Source organism: Crotalus tigris, unplaced genomic scaffold (genome assembly GCF_016545835.1).
Source record: "Crotalus tigris isolate CLP2741 ecotype Arizona unplaced genomic scaffold, ASM1654583v1 scf7180000017743.441908, whole genome shotgun sequence".
Classification (NCBI taxonomy): Eukaryota; Metazoa; Chordata; class Lepidosauria; order Squamata; family Viperidae; genus Crotalus; species Crotalus tigris.
This window is the reverse complement of record NW_024096610.1, coordinates 84,616-109,417: the sequence shown is the minus strand read 5'-3', so window position 1 is coordinate 109,417 and position 24,802 is coordinate 84,616. Positions and strand designations below refer to the sequence as shown.

The following is a 24,802-nucleotide window of genomic DNA, read 5'->3' as shown; positions in this document are numbered from 1 at the left end:
AGTAGCATATAAAAAGAATAAAAGTTCCTAGTAGGATCACCCAAAGTGTGAAGGTCATCCCAGCTGCCCAGCTACAGCATTCAGACTCCTATTTTGGCAGCAATGTTATAGAAAGATGCTGGAGACAGATGATTCCTTCAGTGTCAAGAGCAAAGGTTTCATTTCATATTGCTTGAAGAAGGCAGTAGTAAACCACCCATGTAGTTTACCAAGGAAGCCACTAGGATAGACAACATAAAGTGATTGATGGGCCCCTCAGGTCAAATAACACTCAACATGCTACTGAGGAAGAGCTGTGGATTTTTTGGAGCACTAATGATGTGTATGACCCAACTAAACTAAACTTTTCCACACATCTAGTTGCTGATACTGCCATACAGGAAAAAAGATCAAAATTATAATGAGAATGTGAAACATAAAAAGATGAACACAATGAAAAACTGGAATTGGACACTTTCAGTCAGATGATCATATTCTTTACTACTCAAGACACAGAAAAGAAAGAGGAAATGGAGTTGTTTTTGGAAGAAAAATATAGCAAAGATAATACTTGGGTACGATGCAGTCAGTGACAGAATAATATCAATTAAATTTAATGGACAACCCTTCAGTTAGATTGTTATCCAACTTCATGCTCCAATTGCTGATGCAGAAGAAGAGATATTAGATCAGTGGTTCTCAACCTTTTTAATGCCGTAACCCCCAACCGGTCATAAGTCGAGGACTACTCAACCGGTCGTAAGTCAAGGACTACTCAACTGGTGCAGCACCCTTTGCAGAATGGGACTTTTGGTGTGCTCAGCAGGGCAGAGACAGCCTGGACAATTCCTATTGGCTTTCAAAAGCCAATAGAATAAAAGGGAGTAGCACAGCTAAGGAAAAGGGGGAAAAATGGCGGACTGCATTGTTTGGCGACCCCCGTGAAATGGTTGTTCGACCCCAAATGGGGTCCCAACCCACAGGTTGAGAACCACTGCATTAGATGATGATTTATTGTCCAATTCAATCTAAAATTGATAGAACATGCAGGTGAGATGTGCTGCTTGTGGCTGGAGATTGAAATTCCCAGATTGAAAACTGTAAGGAGGAATATGTATTTGGAGTTAAGAAATGGAAATTAACAGGCAAGTGATTTATCAGTTTCTTGCCAATCCAACAACTTCTTCATTGTTAACACATTGTTCATAGAACTAAAAAGACATCTATATATGTGGATATCATCAGAAAGGGCACCGAAAAATTAAATAGGCTATATTATTGGTACAAGGGAGGAGGAAGGGCTCAGTTATAACAACAAGTATGTGGCCTAGGGCTGACTCTAGAACAGATCATGAACTGCTCGTGTGCAAATTCCAAGTCAAGCTAAAGCAGAACAAAGCCAATCAGTATCCAAAATATGATCCTGACATATACTCACTATTTTTAAAGAGAACATTAGGAATCATTTTATCACCTACCGGTAAGAGTTTGTGATAAACATGTACCTCTCTTGGTAGCTATTTTATGAGAATATTTGACATGCTCCCAACATTTTACTTGAAACCATCAGATTCTTACTTCCGGAACAGACCTGCCTTTTTCAATCAGATGGCCTCAAATGTTGTTGTGACTAAAGCTCCCAGAATTAACATTAGACAGAGAAAGGTCAGAAAAGATCATCATGGTAAAAAAAGTTCTCCACAGTTCTCTTATGTAGCTAATCTGTTAATTTCACTGGGACAGGCTCAGTTACCTTTGTATCTGAATATCACTCTTGATATCATCATCTGTAGTGATAGGACAGGGGTAGGCAACCCAAAACACTCAAAGAGCCACTTGGACCCGTATCCCACCAAAAACAAAACACCGGGAGCCGCAAAACCCTTTTGATATCTAAAATGAAGATAACACTGTATATATCCTTTTTTACCTTTATTATAGGTGTGTGTGTGTGTGTGTGTGTGTGTGTATTACATACACACACACACACACACACACACACACACACACATATATATATATATATATATATATATATATATAAATTACATACACACACAGGTAAAAAAATGATATATGCAGTGTTATCTTCATTTTAGATGTCAAAAGGGTTTCTCTCTCTCTGTCTCTCTCCCTCCCTCCCTCTCTATCCGCCCTTGGTCTGCCACTCCTCTTTCCCCACTCTCTTTCTTTCTCTCTCTCTCTTTCCTCTCTCTCTCTCTCTCTCTCTTTCTCCCCCCCCCTATCTGCTGCTCACCTGGCAAGCTTCAAGCTGTTGTCCAACAAGCTCAGGGGTAAGCAACCTCGTCTCTTTTATGACTCATGGACTTCAACTCCCAGAATTCCTGAGTCAGCCTAGCTGGGCTAGCTAGCTCTCTCCTGCCCTTCCTGCTTCCTGCTTCCTGCAGAGACGCAGCAAAGGGAGGAGCTCCGCCCAGTAAGCTTTTCAGCTCCTCAGAGAACACTGTGAGTGCACTCTCTTTTACACATACACACACACACACAAAAAAAACCCCACAAACACACACACAGAGAGAAGCGCAATTCCCTCTCTCTGTCTCTGTCTCTCTCTGCAAAGGCAGAGGAGGCTCAAAGAGCCGCATGCGGCTCCGGAGCTGCAGGTTGCCGACCTGTGTGATAGGATGTTTAACCTACTTTTAAATGCAACATATTATCTATCTCCATATGCTCCATTGAGTTGATCTTGAACTTTGCTGTGTTGTTATTTTAGTAAATTGATAGGAGGCAGTACATTCTTGTGTTCAAACAGTAATCTGGATTTTCCCTTCTTTTTATTTTAAAGTAATCAGTAAGAGTGAAGTTACATGGAGAAGAAATAGTTACAATAATTACAGTAAGTTTCCAAACATAATGCTCATAGGCTTCAATTAGCTTCAGCTATAGGTGGCTGCCTGCAGTTAAGATGAATAAATGTAAGTGAATTATACTGCAATAACAAAGTTGAACAAGTTATGATTTTCTATGCTTTCCTAATTGCTGTATTGATTAAAGAAAATGACAGAGCACACCAAATGGAAGATTCAAGCTGGTACATTATATAAGCAAGGTACTTTTTATACAACATATGTTTTCCTGCTTTCCTATATCACATGCTCTAGATCAAATTCAGGGATTTCTGGGGAACAAGTAAACGTGTAGAAACTGAAACTTGGGTGGAGAAGATAGGATTTGCTTAACTCAACAGAGGTGTCCTGTTTCTACAGTTCACCCTTGTGCAAGCAGAGATTCCAGTTCTTTGTCTTTCCTTAATATCTTTAATCCAAAAGGGTGAATATGAACTTGTGCTGAATCCTTGGCTTAAATCAAGTTACTTCCACTTTTATATTGTGTCTTTGGTCTTGCTGGAAATAAGCAGGGGTGAACTGAAATGCCAACAAAACCTCTGAAGCTCGTATTGGGTTTGGATTTAAGGAGCTAAAATGAAGGCAGCATAATTAAAAAGGGATTGAAACCTCCAGCTAGGACAGTAGTGGCGAACCTATGGCACATGTGCCAGTGGCGGCACTCAGAACCCTCTCTGTGGGTACACATGCCGTTGCCCCAGCCTCGCCTCCCCTGCGACCTCCTCCTCACCACCAGCCCCACAGAGGACAGCCTCCCCCGAGTGTGGCCACACAGAGCAGCATAGCCAAGGACATGGCAGCCAGGCAGCGTAGACAAGACTCTGCCCTCACGCCCCATCCTGCACAGTTGATGCTGCAGGGTGCGGGCAGAAGGCGTGGCTGCCATGGTGCTGCTGGGCTGCCTGGACAATCTGTGGCGGGCCCTGGAGGCGGTGAATGACCTGCAGGCAGGCAGGGTGGGGGACAGGGTGGGGGCAGGGCAGGAGGTGGAGTGGGGGAAGGGTCAGTTTTAGGGCACTCAGTCTCTAAAAGGTTCGCCATTACTGAGCTAGGATATTCTTCTTTGTCACATTCAGACACAGTTAATTTATCATAAACAAGATGTCTCATGCTTTAGATAAACATGTGAAAATATATCTCAATGGCATAAAATCTGCTTTTCATGGAAAACCTTCTTGGTGGAAGCACATATAATAAGACTTACATGTCTGCATATCTCTTTCCTTCTGAGATAATACTATAAAAGCCAAAGGGCCAGAGATCTTTCAGAATGCCTAATGTACTGGTTTACTCCATCTATAATGTCTTCCCCCTCCTGGGGAGCAGAAAGCTTCCCTCTCCTGTTATTACCAATGATGGAAGTTTATTTTTTCCTTTAAAGTTTACAACTTATCATCATCCTTTTTTTTCCAAAAAATGTAGGAAATGTAACAAACAGGTTAATTTTTTTTTCATATGTCGTGTCAGTGTGGTAAAAAAAATCCCTTATCAATACTAGAAAATGACTCATTGTAGGCTAGAAGACATGGGAAGTTCAATTGAAGTAAGTGCTTTGTTCTCAATTAGATGTCATTCTCACCTTTCCTTTTATTTTTTTACATTTTATTATTATATATTTTGAGAGAATATAAGCAATGGCTGATATAATAAAAGAAAGGTAAATATAGTGGAATACAGGTGGATAAGAAACAAATCTGAAATATTATAAAACTCATATATTCTTATGCATCATCATGATATTACAGTATAAGATATTCCATATCTGCTTTCTAACTATAACTCACATGCCCCTAAAAATGTTTAGTTAACACAGTTCAAGTTATTTTTTAAAAAAGACTTATAGGGTAAAATATACATTATATTAAGATATGAACTCTAAAACCTAAATTTTGAATATGGTATCATTCCATGTGTAAAACTGTACTCCAAAAATGGTTTCCAGTTCAAATGAAATTGTAGATCGAGGCATACTCAAACAATTTAATTAGCTATTCTTTTGAAATGTAAAGGAGTCCCTGTTGATTTTACTCCGCTAGTTATAGCCAACTTTAGGGGGCAGTGCTCATCTCCATTTCTTTTAAAGAGGGAATCAATATTTTTTTCCAATAAAAGGCATATAGAGTCCTTGCAGCTATTAACATATACAGTGCCAACTCAGTGTATTTTGAAGGGAGATATAACTTAGTAAAATTTAATAAGAAAATATCAAGTTAAGATTACAACTTTCAGAATGTCTTCTAGCCTACAATGAGTCATTTTCTAGTATTGATAAGGGATTTTTTTTACCACACTGACACGACATATGAAAAAAAAATTAACCTGTTTGTTACATTTCCTACATTTTTGGGAAAAAAAAGGATTACTGTATTCATTTTAGCAGTGTAAACTCCAATGATATACCAATAGTAAAACATCTTATACTAATTCTCTATAAATACAATGTCTAAATTAAATTCAATATTCTGTTGAAATTCCCACTGTTGCATCTTTCTGGACATATTCTGACTTGTTCAGATTGTGAGTCATATTCCATTAGTAATTTATAAATTATACCTAACAAATGTTTAGTATTAAATATTATAAGATTTTCAAATTCAGTAACACTTTATTGAGGCATTAAAACCATGACATTTAGGTCTATTCATTTACACTTCTTCTATCAATATCCCTACCTCCAACCTCTGAAGATTTGTTTTTAAAAACAAATACAAGTAGCCAAATATTTGGAGTGGGGGAGAAAGGGGAACATTAATTATTTAATTTTTCTGAGCAACGGGAATCAAAGTTACAAAGTTAAGTCATGGCCTGTGAAATTTTGGGGGCAGGAGAGTCAACTATTAGCCAGCTTGGGTCACCAAGTAGGAGCATTGAGTTGTTTGATATGAACTCTAATACAAAAGTGTAGACATTTATAGTATTGTGATTTAGGTATGTTTTGATACTTTTATTTTTATTTGCATATTTCCCTTAGAGTCTGTCATCAAGTGGAATATAGTCTTAAATATAGTCTTAAATTCATACCTAACACAAATGTTTGCAATGTTCTTGTGGTGGCAAGCAGGTATTTGCCAGACAGATGTGATGGAGCAGATAGAATGCTGGGCTAGAACTGAGAAGCTCCAGTTTCATCAGGAATCAACCATCTTAGCTTACTTTTTAATTTGCACTAGTTTGAATGTCTCAGCCTGATCTGCCACACATTGTAGTATGTGTTTATTACATGAGATTTGTTTACTGCCTTAATCTATACAAACTTTGGGCAAGGTACAGATAAATTTTATAATAAAAGTAATCTAGTAGCTCACAATAATAACATGAACACTAATACAAACATTCTGGTGCCAAGTTACTGGAGGGATTCAGCAGAGGAGAGAGTACAATACACATCACAGTGAGCGTTTTGGGAAAAGCCAGGTAACAAATAGTAAATGGGGAGAAAAAGAAGCCAGCTGAGTTTCTGCTGGCCTGGAGATTTCATTTGTTCAAGGAAAAGGAAACCATTTATCCAAGTGTCTCCATTTTCCCTTACCCACTAAAAAAAAAAGATAAGCTGGCCAGACCACTGAAGGAGAAAAAAGGGGAATGGAAGAATATTTGAAAGACAGTAAAGAATATGAATTGACGCTAATATACCATGAAGACTTACTGAACAGCAAGGAGATCATACTGGCCTATAAGAAAGACCAAATGAAGAACAGAAAAGAAACATGGCAATGCAAAGAATTACTTGGCCACTGTGCATGCACCCACATGCACACAAACCTAGCAGGCAAATATGGTAAGACCTGGCAATGGATAAGAACAGAAAAGTTGGAGAGACAGAGGGGCTAATTCTAGCTGCATAAAACCAAGCTTAAGAACAAATGCATAAAATGCCAGAATTGACAAGACAGCAACAGAGCAAGTGCCACCTCTAAAAAAAGCTGAAGAAAAAAGTGGACCACCTAGTCCGCCCCTACAAGAAAATTGCACAGACTGACTACAAAAATAACATGACAAAGTAGCAACAATGGTGCACTGGAAGATATGGAACAAATACCATTTTCCTGCAATCAAGAACTGTTAGGGCCATAAACTAGACAAAATAATAGAAAATGAAGAAGCTCAAGTGCTCTGCGATTTTACAATTCATTTTAGAATTCAAAAACGCCTACATAACACCCCAGACTTAACAACTGTTGATAAGAAAGACTGCATAGTCTGGATACTAAATGTTGCAGTACCTGAAAACAGCATAATAGAAGAAAAAGAACTGGAGAAAATCACAAAATACAAAGATCTGTAAATAGAGGTAGAACTGGATCCAATCTGAGTTGGTCACAGTGACAAGAGGTTTGTTCTTCCAAGTTTTTAGACTCATGCTGGAGCCCATCCTCAGGAAACTTCTTAATCTCCAGATGTGTGTATTGTGCTGTTCTATGCATAGAATTTATGTGGTGCCTGGTGGTGTATGGCTTTCAGTTGTTGATTGGAGTGTGCTGGCTGGCTATTATGTCATTGATTATTGTTTCCTTGTACTACTGTGCCCTTGAGTCCTAAGTACCTGGTAAGCTGTTGGTAAATCAGTACTCCTATTGACTGACAAGAGGCCGATTCCCAGGCTTCAATTTGTCTGGCTATTTTTGTCCCTGCTCAGCCAACTTAGTACCTGTGAAATTGAATGCATGCTCTTGTTCATTGCAATGTGAAGCTATCAATGAGTTTGGATCTTCTTGCCTAACCATTCTCTTATGTTCTTGTAATCAGCTTCCTCCTTATCTGTCCTACATAGTCACAAGGGTAATCCATGCAGGAAATCTGGTAAATTACATTAGAGGTTTCTCCCACCTCCAAATGGTCTTTATACTGCATGATTTGTCCTCATAGGGCAGCCTCCAGACAGTGGGCAATGCCCACTTGCAGATTTCGGAAGCTGCGTTCTACTGCTTCCAAAATGTTTTTGATGTATGGCAGAGTTTGCCACATAGTTGGTCTTGTACCTTCTTTCTTCTTTTCTCTTTCATGCATGTTGTGCAGGCATCTTGTGATAAATGCTCTTTTGCCTGAATTCTCATGTAGGTATCTGCTCTTCAATTGTTTTGCTTGCTAGGGTTCTCATCCTGCCATATAATGTTCTGGTGCAACTCCTTTTATGTGATAGTGGATGGTTAATTGTTGAGACTCAGAATGCGCAGAGTGTTGGTAGCCTTATGATATACTGTGCTTTCTAGACTTCCATTATGCAATATGCCATATTGGTATGAAGACCAACAGCTGTGATTTCACAGTTTTGTGTTTAAAATAATAATTTATGTCACCACCCAATTCCCAGTGTCTCTGGGTGGCCTATGTTTTTCTGTTGAAGGCTTTTTTGAAGGCAGAACAGGAACATGTAACTATTCTTCATCAGTCAATACCTGGATAATGAACTGAGCAAAAACAGATGCCCAGGTCATTGACTTATAACTTTTCTTGTTATTGTGAGATGCTTTGTAATGTTATTTAAATTAGTCTAAGTATATAACTTGCCTTTTAAAAATCTTTGTCTTTTCTTAAACCATTTTAATTATTGTTTTGGCAACATATCAGTGGCTTCTATTAAAAGAACTGTGATGGCATTCTTTTGCATTTCAAATGTTGGCAGAGTTTCTGCCATCAACTAAAAATTCTTTATTGCATTAAACAAATAAACAAATAATGCCTGACTTCAGCGCATTTGCTAGCATCTGTATTCTGCTAGTTTGATGATGCAGGGTTTTTTTTTTAAAAAAAAAAACCATAAAATCCAGTTACTGCCCTGAATATAGTAACAATATCTTGTAACAGAATTAAATTGATTCCCAAGGAGGCTTTCTGAAATCTAAAATATTGTGTGACCTGATTTGATGAACAGTGAGACAGAAAAGATGGTCTTTCTTTGCCTTCTTCAATTGGGAAATGGAGCTTTTGATATCATATTTTAGATTTTTTTGCTAATTAAAAATAGAGGTGGACCTCATTATCTGTAAACTTGTTATCTGCAGTTTGGGTATCCGTGGTTGATAAATACACATTAAAACTCATTACCGATGGTAAATCAATCCACGTGTCCAGGCTTATGGTATGATTTTCATCACATAGTTCTAATCCATCTACCATTTTGCACATACACAGAAACTTGTTTTCGGCCTGCTTCCCCACATTTTCCAAACAAAGCCACCTGCAGCGTTCTGACTTTGTGTGGCATTCATCTTCCCCACATTACTTCCTCCGCAGTAAAAATAAACAAGGACAGAGTGGATTGCTTTGTTGAGGAAAATGGCAAATGTTTACACAAAGCTTCACCTTTATTATTCATTTGATTTATCTAGTTTTATATTGTCATACTAAAGACCCTAGGCAGTTTACAACAAAAGGAGTGTGCAACATATAAACAGAAGCATACATTCATAGCATATCAGAACAAATTGATACATAATTTCTCTGATTTTTTAACCCACAAATTCTCTAATTATTACTTCTTTATTTATCATTTAAATTTCTAGAATCATCTAATTCATCAATCCCAGTAAGTCTGGGTGACTTACTGAGATCATAAACAAAAAAAAATTAAAACCACTAATAAAAGTCAATTGTTTTAGGGGAGGGGGGAAATATGCATTGTCATGACCAATCCTATTATCTTCCTCTCCAAAGACTATCTGGAAAAGCACCATTTTTACTGCTTTTTCAAATGATTGCAAAGAGGTTGGGATCTTCTAATGCTATAATGAGGAAGCTCTGGAAGACAGTGAGCCGTGTACAAGTTTTGACTTTTCATTCAGAAAAGTTCAGAGAGAAAAAGAGACATGCCCTGAATCCTTCATCACCACAGGGGTTTCCCCTCAGATTGAGAGCACCTTTGCAAACAAAGCGTTTGAAATGACTTCTTATGGAATATAGCATCAATCTTTGGAGGACACTTAAACAGTAAAACCAGGGAAAGCACTATTATCAGATATTATGCAAACATAGTATATACACTATAGCTGTAAAATCATCAGAAAGTGATATGACACTTTCTGGGCTTTAGGGAAAAAATCAGTGGTCCTTTACTTTCTTGTTTTTTTTATTTTTGCTGTGCAAGACAGAGAGGGCCAAGTGATAAAATGCAGCTAACACCAGCAGTAGAGTGAAGGAACTGCTTATTTATGCTGCATTCCATATTCTTTGATTTTAATTAAAATATGCATAATATTCAAAGCTACTCTTTTTTCTCCTTTTGAATAAAATAGAACTGTAAAACAGAAGATCTGAGGTGGAGAAGGAACAGTATTCTTGCCTTGTCTTTCTTTTATTATTCTATTGCTATTTGTTTGTGGTTTGTTTGTTTTTCTGCTTTTTGGCCATTCTCCAGAAGCCAATTCCCATAGCCTCATTCCTATAGACTGAAAGCCTCATTATCCACAGTTCCATTTCCCATGATGCTGTGCTAGAATATCCTCACAAGTATACCATTTTAAAGGAGAATCTAATTTATTAGTGCCTGTTGAAGCAGAAGGCTATAAAATGCTGTATGAACCTTTGAGACACTATACAGTATTTTTTTCTCAACCTTTTTCATTTTCTGTACTTATTATCCTCAAATTTTACTTCCTGCAAGATGCACAATTCCTTTTGCTATTCAAAGTCATCAGTACCTCTATTATTTCTCTATTCTGAGTTTGTGAATTTTTCAAGCTATAAGCTCAAATTTGACAGAGAAAACTCAGTTCTTTTCATTCAGAATTTAACTTAAACCCTGTGAAATTATCAGGTGAGACCCAGAATCTGATTCCAATTTGAATTCCAGTTTTCAGCCTGTAGTATCTTATAATAGGCAGCTGAAAAATACAACAACAAAATCCATAGAGGTAATATCTTTATCAAATAAGATTGTGAAAATTATGCTCAATTGAAGATTATTATGGAAAACAAGTCTATATAGTTTCTCATTACAAAAATCCTGAACAGTTTACAATTACAAAAATATAAAACATAAAAATTGAGATTTACCAAATAATTACAAATTTCCATGCCTTAAGTACTCTTCATTAGGCAAGGGGTTTGGAATCCTGAAAATGTGAATCAGAAAGAAGGAAAGGGAAAAATAAGCATGCTGATATTTAAACCATTTTTAGATGGAGAGAGTCAATAGTCTTGGCATTTGGATTTTATCAAGCATAAAGTTAACATTGAACTGCAGCCATAATTTTCCCAAAGTTTGTTGGGAAGGACAAATAAGCAAATGGTCACAGGACTCCATATTTGGAAATACACATTTCAGTTGTTAAAGTCCAAATGAATCCATCCTTTATGAGATGTTCTGAGCACCTACATTCTCTGACCCTATTAATTGTGACAGAACCAACACCAAGGTCAAGGCTTCATGATCATAGACTTTAGAGAATAGCAGTTAGGGAATGTATGAGTCATTTGGCAAAGTATCTGCCATCACTGTTCTAGAACAAATGCTTCCCAGCTCTGCTCATCTGCAGCCAATCTGTGAGTACATATAAGACTCACAAAGCAAAGGACTAGTCATGAATTTATATGTTTTTTTAATAACAAATTTTATTGGTTTTTTTAACTTTTACAACAGAATGCTCAAGACACACCGTGGTGGTTAGGTGATCAATCATCCAAAAACAAAATCATATAATAGCTCAAGTAAATACACTAAATGTTCCCTCTCTATTTCCCTCAAATAATATAACCTATTTAACATAATCCATTTCTACATTACATATCTATAAATCCTAATCCTGTTTTGAACTTTATTAATTTACAGTTACCGTAGTCTAATTTAATCTTAGATAAACATATTATCCCTTCGGGTATCCCTTCTAAAATACTAATCCAGATATATTCTAATTCATAATCTCATAAATCATTGATTTTATCACAAATCTCTCTTATTTCTTCAGATAGCATTTAAATCTCATTCAAATAATTATCATGTCTTAAAAAAAGGAAAACAATATTCTCCAGCTTAGAAGATATAATAATAAAGTTTTACAATAAGGATTTTTCCAGGGCACCCAAGTAACCAAAAATAAAAAGTCAATAATTTTTTTTCCCTTTGTTATGGAAAGCTCTTTTCCCAGATAAACAAAGGCAGCTCTTTCAAAGCAGGGAAGTAATTCCAAAAGGCTTTTAACAGAAGAGTAGTTAGGCAAAAAGAGAGAGGGAAAAGTCTCACCGGGATCATCCACAATGGTTTCTTAACGCTTAGATGTTCTTTTGACTTTTGGCTGGAGCAGCTAAATGATCGGCCATGTTACTGGCTGATCTTTTCTCCATCGGCCATGAGGAGCTGCCTCGGACCGTGGAGGGAGCTGCCTCCTCCCCCCGCAATCAACGAGGGTCCTCCTCATCGGTAGTCACCCCTCCAGGGTGACTTTTCGACCCAATTAAGGGTCTACCGGCAGAGGAAAGGCAGATAACAAAGAGAGAAACCGTACACCTGCAGCCACTGCAACCCAAAACCGGAAGTCATGAATTGATATGTTTTGATGTCTTTGTAAAACTTTACAAAGATCACAATTACAGTATGCCAGAGGAACTGTTGTTCTATCAATTTGTAAATTTGTTATTGAGAAAGACCTAAATGAACATTTCATAATTTGAAATTATTGGAGGAGGAAATTTGTATTCCTGGGAGTAGCGATCTAATCACAGCAAAACTTTTTGAAAAAAAACCCTTTGTAATATTAACAGAAATAAGAGTTATTGCAGAAAGTACAGTATATAAAGGGTAGACACAAGCCTAACTCTGGCTAGCTATATCTTTTCAAAGAGATAACTAAGCAAGTGTGTATATACAATCAGAAAGAGTTTTTAAAGTTTTAGAATTCCCTCCCCCCTAAAAAGCAGGCAAAGTAGGAGATACAGTAGAGAGAGGAAATTCTTAATTATCTGCCTCTCACAACACTTTCTAATTAGTAGGTTGGGAGAGTCTGTGCAATCTACTAACAATCACATTCTCAACCGAAATTATGTTTGGTGTCAGTGGTGTCCAACTGCAATAGTGGCCATTTTTCAAATTGAAAGTAATAAACACAGATTAAGAAAAATAAATCCAAGTAATTTCTCATGGTTTGCAGTAATGAGTACAGTGATACTGTGTGACACATTGCGTGAACTAGATCGCAAAATGTAATTCAAATTATTTTGCCAGTCAGAAAGTAAATAAGACTTTATCTTAGTTACAAATGTGGCTGATATAAAATTATACTTTTTATTAATAGATAATTTAATGAGAAATCTTGACAAGGATCCCTCCCGTACATGGGTTTGTTTCAGGGATCCAAAATTTCTTTATTGATCTTCAGGTCCTGGACCAAAACATTTTTCTCTTTAATATTAATGATCTAAAAACCCAATGGTTGAGGCACCTGATAGTTGTGAGTTAATTTTTGAAACTTGTCCCCAGCTCTTTTTCTTGTATGGGTCATTTCTTTTAAAATATAAGGCTGAGATATGGACCATTTCAATATTCATATTTGTAAGCTGTCCTGCAGCCTTTTATGGCTAACCTATCATGGGGAAACTAAATCACAGAAATAAAGACATATTGTTATGGATTATATCAGTTTTGTTATACTTTCCCTAAACAGCCATACATTATGGCTGGTCCAATGGTTAGCAATCTAATTGTTTCTTCAACATCAAACATACAACAACTCCATGGAATATGTAAATCTTTGTTAGGTCACAGTATGTTATTGGAATATATCTGGCTTCGTAGGACTGGGTTAGTTGAAGGCCCAGCTGAGAATTCTTTAGCCCAGGCAGTTTTTGATCAAGAATTTATTTTATACTACAGCAAGTATTAGTATGATATAAGAATTCTTATTGTTGGGCCTTAAGTGTTTCCAGAGACAGCTTAAAATGTTTGTTTAAACAAATATTTGTTTAGTTTGTTTGTTTGTTTCAGGATGGTATTGATTTCCCTTCATCTACTTTTATGACTATAATTGTTTTTCTTAATCTGCAATGAATTGTAAATACAATTTACAATTTAAAATCAATTAAGATTGCTTTTAAAAAGCAAAAAGTCCAAAGTTGCCTTATAAGTGAAAGAGGTGGCATATAAATTTAAGAAACAAACAAACAAACAAATAAGTAAAACATCAAATAAATAGTTCCTAATTGCAGCAGTTATAACAGAAGGTTGGACTGAATGAGCCTAAATGAGCAGGCGTAGTTTTATCTTCTTCCAGGAGTGACCTGCAAAAGTTTGTAGCTACAATATTTCAATTCCTCTCACCACCCACATTGTAGAATTTCATTCATTGTATCTTGTGAGATCTTTTGAGCCCAAGAAATAATGGTTTACTCCATATAATTGTGTGACTGACCTTGGAAAATGCCTTTTATTTTAGTCTTGCTGCCAAAGGTCTATAAATAATTTCACTTTTGAGAGGTTTGTTTAAAGAAGCTAGTGTTTTCTGAGCACTATCCAACATTATGCTACAGTTGGCTTTCATTCCCAGCTTGGAAGCCATGCAACCAATAGAGCATTTTCTTAAATTTCTTATTTCCTAGCGAAAAGAAAAAAATTGCTTATGGCAATTTCAATAGCTCAAAAAGTTATAAGTGCCTGGTTTTATGACCTCTTTTGATGTGGTTGTTAAGTGAAACATCATGCTCATTAAACAAATCACACGGTCATTAAACAAATCCAGTTTCCCCCATAGACTTGCTTGTTAGAAGCTGGCTAAGAAGGTCACAAATGATGACCTCATGACTGCAGGATGCTGCAATCCTCGTAAATACATGCAAGTTGCCAAGAGTCTGAATCTCAATCACATGACCACAAGGATGCTGCAATGATCATAAGTGCAAGGATAGGTTGTAAATCACTTTTTAAGGACCATTATAGCTTTCAATATTTAGTAAATCAATGGTTGTAAATCAAGCACTACCTGTATACTCCTTTTTTCATAGACAATGCAGTTAGTACTATTCTCCTGATAATAGACATCAGTAGAAGCTGCTTTTGCTCAGGAGGAGAATTGAAGGTGAGTCTGCAGTACTTTGGCTTTCTAATAGGAGATCCACAAACAACACAAGAGCAATCTCACTATTGTTACCTAGTAACTAGCATTAAGAGGCACATTGTGGATGTCAAGGGTAGTATCCATCAAGAGTTTTATCTTCTATGATCATTTTTGAAAGTCACATAAATCAGTGACCACCAGCACGTCTGTGGTACTGAACTTATACTTTAACTATGAACAATGTGAAGAAATATGTACTTTTGTCTGTCTTGAATGTGAAACAGAACTTGTATAATAATGAATAAGACACATACCAGGGATATTTGAAGGAAGCTACAAATATGCATTTACTAGAGAAGAAATATTATACAATTAAATCAACTTAATCCAGGCAGGATCTTAGTTCTTAAGAAACTGAACAAAGACTATTTAAATCTAACATTTTGTATATATATTTTCCCCTTTTCTCAAATTTATGGAAAGGAAAACAAAAACTTACAGAATTGCTATCATACTTTTTTAAATACAGTTACAGTATTGTCATGCAGTAGTTTTGCCATGTTTTGTCCTGTCTGCTGGAAAATCTCTTGCTTCTCTCTATCCAGCCCTGCCCTGCCAATGCCCTACAGCAAGGATTCTTGCCACTTGCAGAAGCTGACCTACAAGTAATTATCTTTTGCCTAGTTGAAGCACTCTTATCTTTTTTATCTTGGGCATGATAGGAAATGGATAGTAAGCTGCTGAAATGTTATTACCTGAATAAACTATGAAATATTTTTCTTTGAAGGATTAACTGCCAGAGCACTAACAGAAACAGAACTGTGATATGTACTTTGAAAATAGAACGTCCCTCAAAAGATCAGCATCCTGATTTCTCTACTTCTAATGATCAAGCATCTGACCACGGATGAGATGGATTGCTATTCTGCCTTTCTAATACAGGGAATCAGATAGAATTGTCTGTGTTGAGAGAAAATGAACCTTAACCTAGGCTTCTTCAATCTAGCAACAAATATTTTGGCCTACAACTCCATCACTTCTAAGACTATATGGATATGCTAGCTAGGAAGGATATGAGTTGTAGTCTGAAATCTCTGGAGAGCACCAGATTAGTGGATTGAGCTATATGGGGCTACAGTTCTCAGTTTTTTGTTACATACTCTATATGGCTTCAGCTGGTGAGAGTTGTAGTCCAAACATCATAGAGCAGTTCTTCATAATATTGGATCAACTTCATGATTCCAAGCCTTGGCTTAGTTTAGAGCTTTGTTTCTGAATTCCTTTCATATCCATTATCTGCCCTTTCCTCTGTTGTTTGTCCATCTTTTCTACAGTCCTCCAGCAAAGCAGAATGGAGCTTTTTTGTTTTATATAGGAAAAGGATATGTATGTTTTTTCCATTTGTTTTAAAAGTATTCTGATATGTATCTTTAAGGTACTACTATTTCACTTTTCCTCACTGCAGTATTCAGAGACTAATGGAGTTTGGATGCTTTTTTGATACTTTCCTGTCATTTGTCAGTTTCAAACATTTCCTCTCTTCCTCTTAAAATAAGAAAGCAGTTGCTGTAAAGGACCTAACTAGTTATAATGTTATGATGTTCTACTTGCCTTTTCTCTGGGCTATTTTTGCCCTGAAAGGTTTCTATGGTTTCTTTATTTTATATTATTTTAACTTGGGAGATAGCTAAATACATAGTGGAGGGCAGGCAGACAAACCAACTTAAGAAGTCAGACAAAGTTGCTTCCTGCTGCAATGCCTTGATTGCTAGACATTTTTCCCACTTGCTGATGACAAGCTGAAAGGAAATGGAATCAAACCAGAAAAAGAAATCAATGATCTTTCTTATAAAAATGGCATACTCACTAATCAGGAGAACATCATTTGGTAAGGACTCAGAGCAGAGGCAACCAAATGGCAAAGGGAATTGCATCATCATCATCATCATCATCATCATCATCATCATCATCATCACTTTACTGTCATTTGTGCATGTTTAACAGTGAGGAAATATCCTTAGCCTCATCTCAATCTTTTTCAAACAATGCAAGTTGGTTAGCTCTCCTTTTTTTTCCCTTCCCACAAAGTGTGATTGACAACTATCCTCCAAGGGGCTTCCACTGAGAAATTGTAAATCAACCATTTTGGGCTATTGATCAGCAATTTACTTTACACATAAGACTCAAATGTTAGCTGTAAGAGTATATTTTCCAATTAACATGTCATCCTAAGGGTTTTTCCAACCAGTGATTCAAAACATTTTTCATCATGCATGTACTGTAGCTTACTCATAACTATCCTCACTGCTGTTACGTTGATTGACTGATGACTGGTTGAAAGGCATCATAAGTCATTAGTGGAAAACTCTCTAATATAGAAGGTGCTGAGTGTGCTCTTGACATACAGAATATATTAAGTAATTTTTTGCAAAGTAGTTCTACCAAATTTTGGATCATTAAATATTAAAGCCTTCAGAAAGTTGGAGGAGGGTTGAAAAAGCAGAATGCAGGGTCACTGTGAAACATTGATTGAAAGAGGCAGTCAGTTTATTAGGCAGCAATTCATTCAGCTTTGATCTTTCAGATTCTCAAATTCAGATGCTATCTAAAAATATGCTATCTAAGCCATAGTTTCCTTTATGATTCCAGAAAATTCATGTTCTTTTGAGAGAACACAATTATTTAGCAATCCTGGTACACATTGGTTCATTATCATTCCAGCAGATTGTTTCCAGAATGACTTCTTAAAATATCACAAAATGAGCATGACTGAATTCCAGTCTATTCATTGATAAGTTATCTTGTAAATAATACATTTACAAGAAATATTCTTTATAAAATTTACAGGGGGACATTTACAAAAATGTATAGAGGAAAATGTAGGAATTAAATTATGACCCATAATTTAAAAGCAAAAAGTTGTGATTGTAATGTTACTGTCTTCTACTGTGCTAAAGAGAATCAGAAGTTGGTGCCTTTTTCTTTTCTTTTCTCACATTATCTTTTTTTCCTCCCCCTTTTTCTAGCTTTCTATTACTTTTTAAATTTCTTTTTGTATTTAATATTTTGATAAACTATTAAGAAATTAAAACAAAAAAAGATCTGAACTGATACGGTGTTACTATATTGTCACATCTGGGTTGGATGTGTGGCTTGTTATGTGGTTTCTTCCCACTTCAGCTGCTGACTTCCATAGTTAACTGATGTATAATACATTTTGTGGTAATTAACTGAAAGTGGTTCAGTAAGGGTGGGTGATATATGGCTCTCCAAATGTTATCTTTAGGATTAATCAATTATAAAAGTCATGACTGAAAAAATGCCCATTGAAACTGATGAGTGAGAAAAGTTTCCTAATATACATAAACACACAGAGAGACAGACACAAGCACAAGCACACACAGAGAGGGGAGGGAGTATTTCTCTGAAAAGAAGATGACATAGAATTTAAGATGACCTCAAAGAAGGAAAAATTAGAAATACCCCCCCAAAAAATCATACATAGTGTTTGGCTTTGCTATTGCATCACCAAAGATTTGCCAATTCTACCTATGTATATAAATGTTTGTGTAAATATGTACATTGACTAGAAGCCACACTATAAACAAAAAAATCAGAGGAAGAACAAATAGATATGTTGTGTATATCAATTAAATCAGGGGTGTCAAACTTACAATGTCACGTGACGTGTCGCGACATATCACACCTTTTTTTTCCATTGCCGGCAATAGGGTGGGTGTGGTTTCGGCATGACACATCTGGCCCACAGGCTGGCAGTTTGACACCCCTGAATTAAATTAATACCTTTTCTGAAGTGTTACTTCTGACCAGTGTGTATACAATAAGGCACCCTACTTGCAAAATTAATAGATTCCCCATTGGCTGTATGCACAGAGTTCATTCTCTCATACATATAGAGCCCACCCAGAGGATGTGGTTTTCCCATTTACCAAAGACAGCAGCCCAGGTTTGAGACCCAAATGTTGCGTGATGGGGTAAGCTCCCATCCTCACCTCAGTTCCTGCCAATCTAGCAGTTTGAAAACATGCAAATGCAACTAGATAACTAGGTATCACTTCAGTGGGAAGGTAACAGTGCTCCATAACATCATGCTGGCCACATGACTGCAAAAACATCTTTGGGCAGTACTGGCTCAGCGGACCTTGAAATAGAGATGAACACCATCCCTTATAGTCAGCAATGACTAGCGGAGTAAAATCCACAGCGATTCCTTTGTGTTACGTAAAATTTACTTTCTTCTATCCTGCAACTATAAGATGATCTCCCACTTCAAATACAATTATTTGGGGTGGGGAACACTTATTTTCCTGATTGTATCATTGTGAACACCTAAAGCTATGAAGCTTAGCATTTATGGCATGTATCTAATGAAATATTAAAAACCTTCTAGGTTATCCATACATGGGGTAAATAGAAGGCTTTCTTAGAAATGGACATCAAATTTGTATTTAGTACAAAGGCAGTACATGTCATGTAAAACCAGTTTTCAGTGGGTCAATGTTCACAAAAAATGTACATTGGATTACTTATAGTTCAACTTATATTTCAAATCATTACATATGTTAATGTAACTTTGGGGAAGAAATTCTGTAGCTAATTGTATCAAAGGGATATTGAATTATATTCCTAAGAGATTTGGCTTTATTGAGCAAGGGGTATGACAGAGAATTTTACATAATTGGAAAGAAAATTATTATTCTGATTTTAAGAAATGTTTGTTACCCTTTTTTAAACATCTCTATGTTTTAAAAATATGGTCACAGCATGTTGCTATATTATCTATATTTAATAAGCTTAATGAATTTATTTTTATAGTATTTGTACATATTATATGGGTCTTCTTTCTGTTAATTAGGGGATTTGATTGTATTAAATTCATTTTAATCACTTTTTTTCTTCCCATATATATCAGTGATGGTGAACCTTTTAGAGACCGAGTGCCCAAACTGAAACCCAAAACCCACTTATGTATTGTCGGGTGCTGGGTGGGGATGGCCCATTGGCTGGGTGTGGCCAATTGGGTGGGCATGGCTACAGTGGTAATGGCAGACTGGGTGGGACTAAAAAGCTTTATCAATCAATTCCAACTTTGCAAGATTTTTTTTTCCCGCGAGAAGTTGAAATTGATCGAGTGAACTTTTTTTTCCCACATGGTGGTAGAGGACTAAAGTTTTATAAAACCCAGCTGAAGGCCTAGCACTGGGGTGATAGTGTGTGTGCCTACAGAGAGGGCTCTACGTGCTACCTGTGGCACACGTGTCATAGGTTCGCCACCACGGCCATATATAAACACTTTTATCTTCCTTATTTCTTGGAGATGTAGACTTGCATTTTAACAATATTTTAAATGTACCAGCACTCAGTGTTTGAGTTCAGTGCTATTAAGACCTTAGTGAAGCAGGAACTTACTATACACAGTTCTTATCCTAGTTGATATTCTCTAGGCATCTCTGACTGCTGTGGGAAGGAAAAGTGTCTGTGCATGTGAATGAATGTTGCTGAGAATGAGAATCTCACCTGACCCTCATAAGGCAATGCCGCAGTTATCAGAACACCATGATGAACAAACAGCAACTCTGTCTTACTGGCTTCAGCATCCTAAATTGGTAGATGGCCTCCCTCAGAGGTTTCATGTACATATTAAAAAGCAGAAAAGGGAGCACTCTACATGTGAGTGACTGCTTGGTTGATCTTTCTACCCAAACAACCACCTAATTTGAATGGTCCACTGAGGAGGGAGAGGAACCACTGTAGAACAATCCTTCCAATTCTTAATTCTTGCAGATGATCCAGAATAACATTGTTATTGGTATTGAAAGACACCAAGAGAATGAAAAAGACAAAAAAAATGCACTGCTTCCATCCAGATTCTGATAAAGGTCATTGACCAGAGCAACCAATATCATCCCATACCCAGGTTTGAACACTTATTAAAATGGGTCTAAAAATTTATTTTCTCTATAAAGATCTGTAGTGGCCCTGTGACCACAGTCTCTAAAGTGAATGTTAGACACTAGACAACATATGTCAAGGATGACTGTACCCATGGAGAGCTTCTTAAGAAGAGAATGCACTGTCTCTTTCAAGATTGTGAGGATCATCTCTTCCTGAAATAAGGCATTAGTAATACACACAGACCCACACCCTTTCTCCATGCAGAAGCCAAGAGAGGTAGTTATGTAGAACTCAAATAGCCAACAACATACTAGAGCCACCTATCCATCTCCTCACAGCCCACAGGGCCAAATGAGTTCCACATAACATGGTAAGATATCACTCTTGTCAATTCTTCAGACTCCACTCAAAAAGAATTAAGAGACTGGAGAATTTGAAAGTCAAACTCCTATCAGACCAAAGAAGCAAGATTTACAGTCTCGTTACTCAAGTTGAATACACAGGAAAGAGGCTCACAGAATCTTGGAAATTAAGTAAGAAAACAAGAGCCTTCATTAACGATGTTATGCTCAAGTCTTAATGAGTTGTGTTTTCAAGATTCCACAACTGGCAGACTGAGGTCTCACCTAAGAGATGAGGCTTGAAATCTCCATTTTTTCCTCATTTGTCATAGCTTGAACAGATACTGAGAATATCCTTAAACTGATAAATGATATCAGCTATATAACCTCACAGTAGTCAAAAGTTCTACCTCATGGGCAGGAAGCTGATTATCCTAAACCAAGCCTCTAGACTGCAGTTCACTAATGCAGTAAATGTAAAGTAATAACAGTCTTCCTCTTTTGTTGCTATGGTATAAGGTCAGACCTGAGATTATAACCAAGCTTAAACAAATTCTCTTCTCATCTTTTTCCACCAGTTTCACCAGATGATGTTGCTTCATCTTCCAAATCCCTCGGTAAATTAAGGTGCCATCTGAGATTGGTGTGCAGAGAGAGGCCACTTGGGAGCAATCTCATCAAGATTCAGGTTCCCTCACATTGCTAGCAGGGGGAAAAGCAGTCAACCGAACTTCACAGACTACAGGCAGAATTAATGTACATCTATAAGAATGAATCCATCTGGACCTCTCCCAGAGTCTCAAAATATAAACTGGAAGATATCCAATATGTACAGTAGTTCAAAGACCGTTGAACAGTACAATACATATTGTGCTTTTTGCTGCAGGAGGACTAGCCTTTTTGCTTTAAAATTATAATCCCTAAGCAAACTTTTGATTTTTACAGAACTTTTTCTTAGGTTGGGCATTAAAAAAACTTCATGGTGTTAAAAAACTGCAAAATATAAAATTTTAGGATGAAATAGAGAATGCATTTGCAAATTGTAAAATCAAGTGTATAAAAAAATTATCCAGACAATGAAATAATCATTTCCAAATAAGGTGTAGTTATTAGGTTGTTTTTTAATGGAGAAATATTGTAATTTCAGATCTTTAAATTAAGTATCCTGGAAAGGATAGAGGTTTGGTTTCTTTTTAAATATCAAATTAAATTTAATGCTTCAACTCAAAGTCTTCTATCTCCCTCTGCTGGATTATAATAAAATTACTTTCACCTGGCATTTTGTTCTAGTTCCAGGTTCCAAGAAGCAGCATTTATAACCATTGGACTTGCCACAGACAGATAAGCATACACAGACCAAAAGAACACAGAAGCAGAACCTCAAAGCAGATGACAGAACAACCTAAACAACTAAAGAAGGACCAAATTATCACACTTCTCCCAGCAGACAGAGGCCAACTATGGTTATCATGGACAGAATATAATATATACAAAAAGCCAAAAAAGAAACCTACGGCCCAGTAAATACCAACCCAACATAAAACTGGACAACCTGGTCAAGAGAACTATCAATCAAGAAAGGTCAAATCACAAAAAAAGAACAGTGGCAGATGAGAAGCAGTGGAGCTGTTTACTGCTATCTATGGGTGCCCCAAAATACACAAGCTTAGCAATTATACTGTTGCCAGGGACCCCAAAAAACAACATAGCCAAAGAACTTCTAAAAACAAAGCTTGGACACTTCACAAAGAGGAGTGAATGTTCTATCAACTTCCCACTAGAATGTGTCCAAAAAAATCAAAGACTTAAAACTAGAAGATGAAAGTATGTTTTTATTCAATGTCACAGCACTCTTTGCATCCATGGATCCAGAATAAAAAAGGAACAATTAAAGCAGACACTGATATGAAACTATCAACAACATTCTGATATGAAACTATCAACATTTTCAAAGGAATAAAATTTATAAAGGAAGAAGAAAGCATTACCCTACAAATGAAAGCGAATATATGTGTCCTAGGATAATGTTGCAGGATCCAATCTTGGTTGGTCACCGGGACCAGAGGTTTTGTCTTCCAAACTTTTGGACTCATGCTGGAGCCCACCTTCAGGGATTCGTGAACTAGAATACCATCAAACCTTAAATCATTTCAATCCTTTAAGTAAAGTTTAAATTTCACATGTTATAAGACAAACAAGTCTTATTTAATTAACATTCAATTAATTATTGATTCACTCCAACTCTAAGACATCTTTTTACTTCAAACTCAAAATGTCAGTCCTTACATCAGTCCATAGTTCTAGGTTGCCTTTAATCCAATTTAAGAAATTTTAAATTTCATTTTTCAATCTTATTCTAGCTTTCCTCTTTTGCCAGGTAGGTTTCCATAACAGGGCTTCCCTTCCAGATAATAGGTCTCTTTTTGTTGCTTGTAGTGTCACTTGATTCGATACTGACCATCTTGATCTCTGATTTAATCCTCTGTTTCTCTTGTCCATAAAGCCTCTTTGCTTCAGAAGTCCAAAGTTCGGTCTTTGCTTTTCCTGGTCTTGCTTGTAAGGCAAAATAAGATTCTCCTTATCCTCAGTTAAAACCTCTTCTTGCATAATCTGTTTTGTAGAGTAGTCAAGTGTAGTCTGGGAGTCAGTTTTAAGTTTTAAAGTAGAAATTCTGGCTCTTAGTTCTGTAGTAGCCTCTTTTATTGTAGTACATATTTCTTCTTTAGCCTTATAGATCTTTTCCAGTATAAGTTTACAGTTTAAGTGTGATTGAGGCTTCTCCATTTTAGCAATAGTTGAAGAGCCCTTTTCCTTTTTAGTGAAGGTTACAGTTGAACATTATCCACCCCCACAGATCACACAGCTAGCTCAAATTATCTTTTTTCTCGAAAAACAGTTTGAAGGCCAAAGCTCATCTCATCTCCAAATAAGCAACAATCCAATATTAACTGGATTGGACAGTAGGTGTCCTCAGTGAGCTAGAAAAAACTTCTTTAAACTCCAGTTTTTTTCCCTTTTTTCTGTCTTTTAAAGGGAGAATAGAAAAAGAAATACTCTGCTGATATAATACTGCTCCAAAAAAACACAAAAAACAATTTTTTCTATAGCACAATGTAAGTAGGAATAGAGTATAGTCTTTAAATGAATATTTATTTGTTTTTTCTGTCCTTTTTGTAAAACGTGTTTGTTCCTACAATTACTAAAGCCGCTTTCTCCAAACGGGGAAATGATAGCACAAACAGCTTCTACAGGCAAAAACAGCAGGGGTATGGAGAGGAACAAAAGGGATCTCACCTGGATCATCCGCGGTGGATTAGCCTAAAGCAGTTGACCTTTTTTTACGATTGGATTATAGCCTAAAGCAGTAGGCCTTTTTTCTTTTTCCTTTCTCCCTGTAGATTTACAAACTTACTTAACTGAAAAAATGAGTGCTCTAAACCTTACTAAAATTATGAAAAAACCCTCCTTCTGCACTCTCTTCTGGAACATCTAGTCCAGCAAACCAGGGATCCATTGAAACAATGTTACAACGAGAAAAGCAACATAACTTTCAAAAAGAAATGCAAGCTACATTACAATTAATTCAAGAAACAATACAGAAGAATCATGAAGAGACAAAAAACAACCTAGAGAAGCTAAATGAGCAAATGCTTGACATAAAGACACAATTCAATGTCCATCAACAAATGATTGTTAAAAATGAACAAATAATTCAGAAAAT

The 24,802-nt window shown here is 36.5% G+C and overlaps 1 long non-coding RNA gene across 1 annotated transcript in view; it reads left to right on the top strand.

Moving 5' to 3' along the window:
* LOC120306667 overlaps positions 1-23,311 on the top strand; it is a 63,040-nt gene extending 39,729 nt beyond the window's left edge. Inside the window, exon 3 of the long non-coding RNA XR_005556367.1 lies at positions 21,660-23,311. This is a non-coding gene — a long non-coding RNA (uncharacterized LOC120306667). The remainder of the gene's footprint in view (positions 1-21,659) is intronic.
* Positions 23,312-24,802: the final 1,491 nt, after the last annotated feature.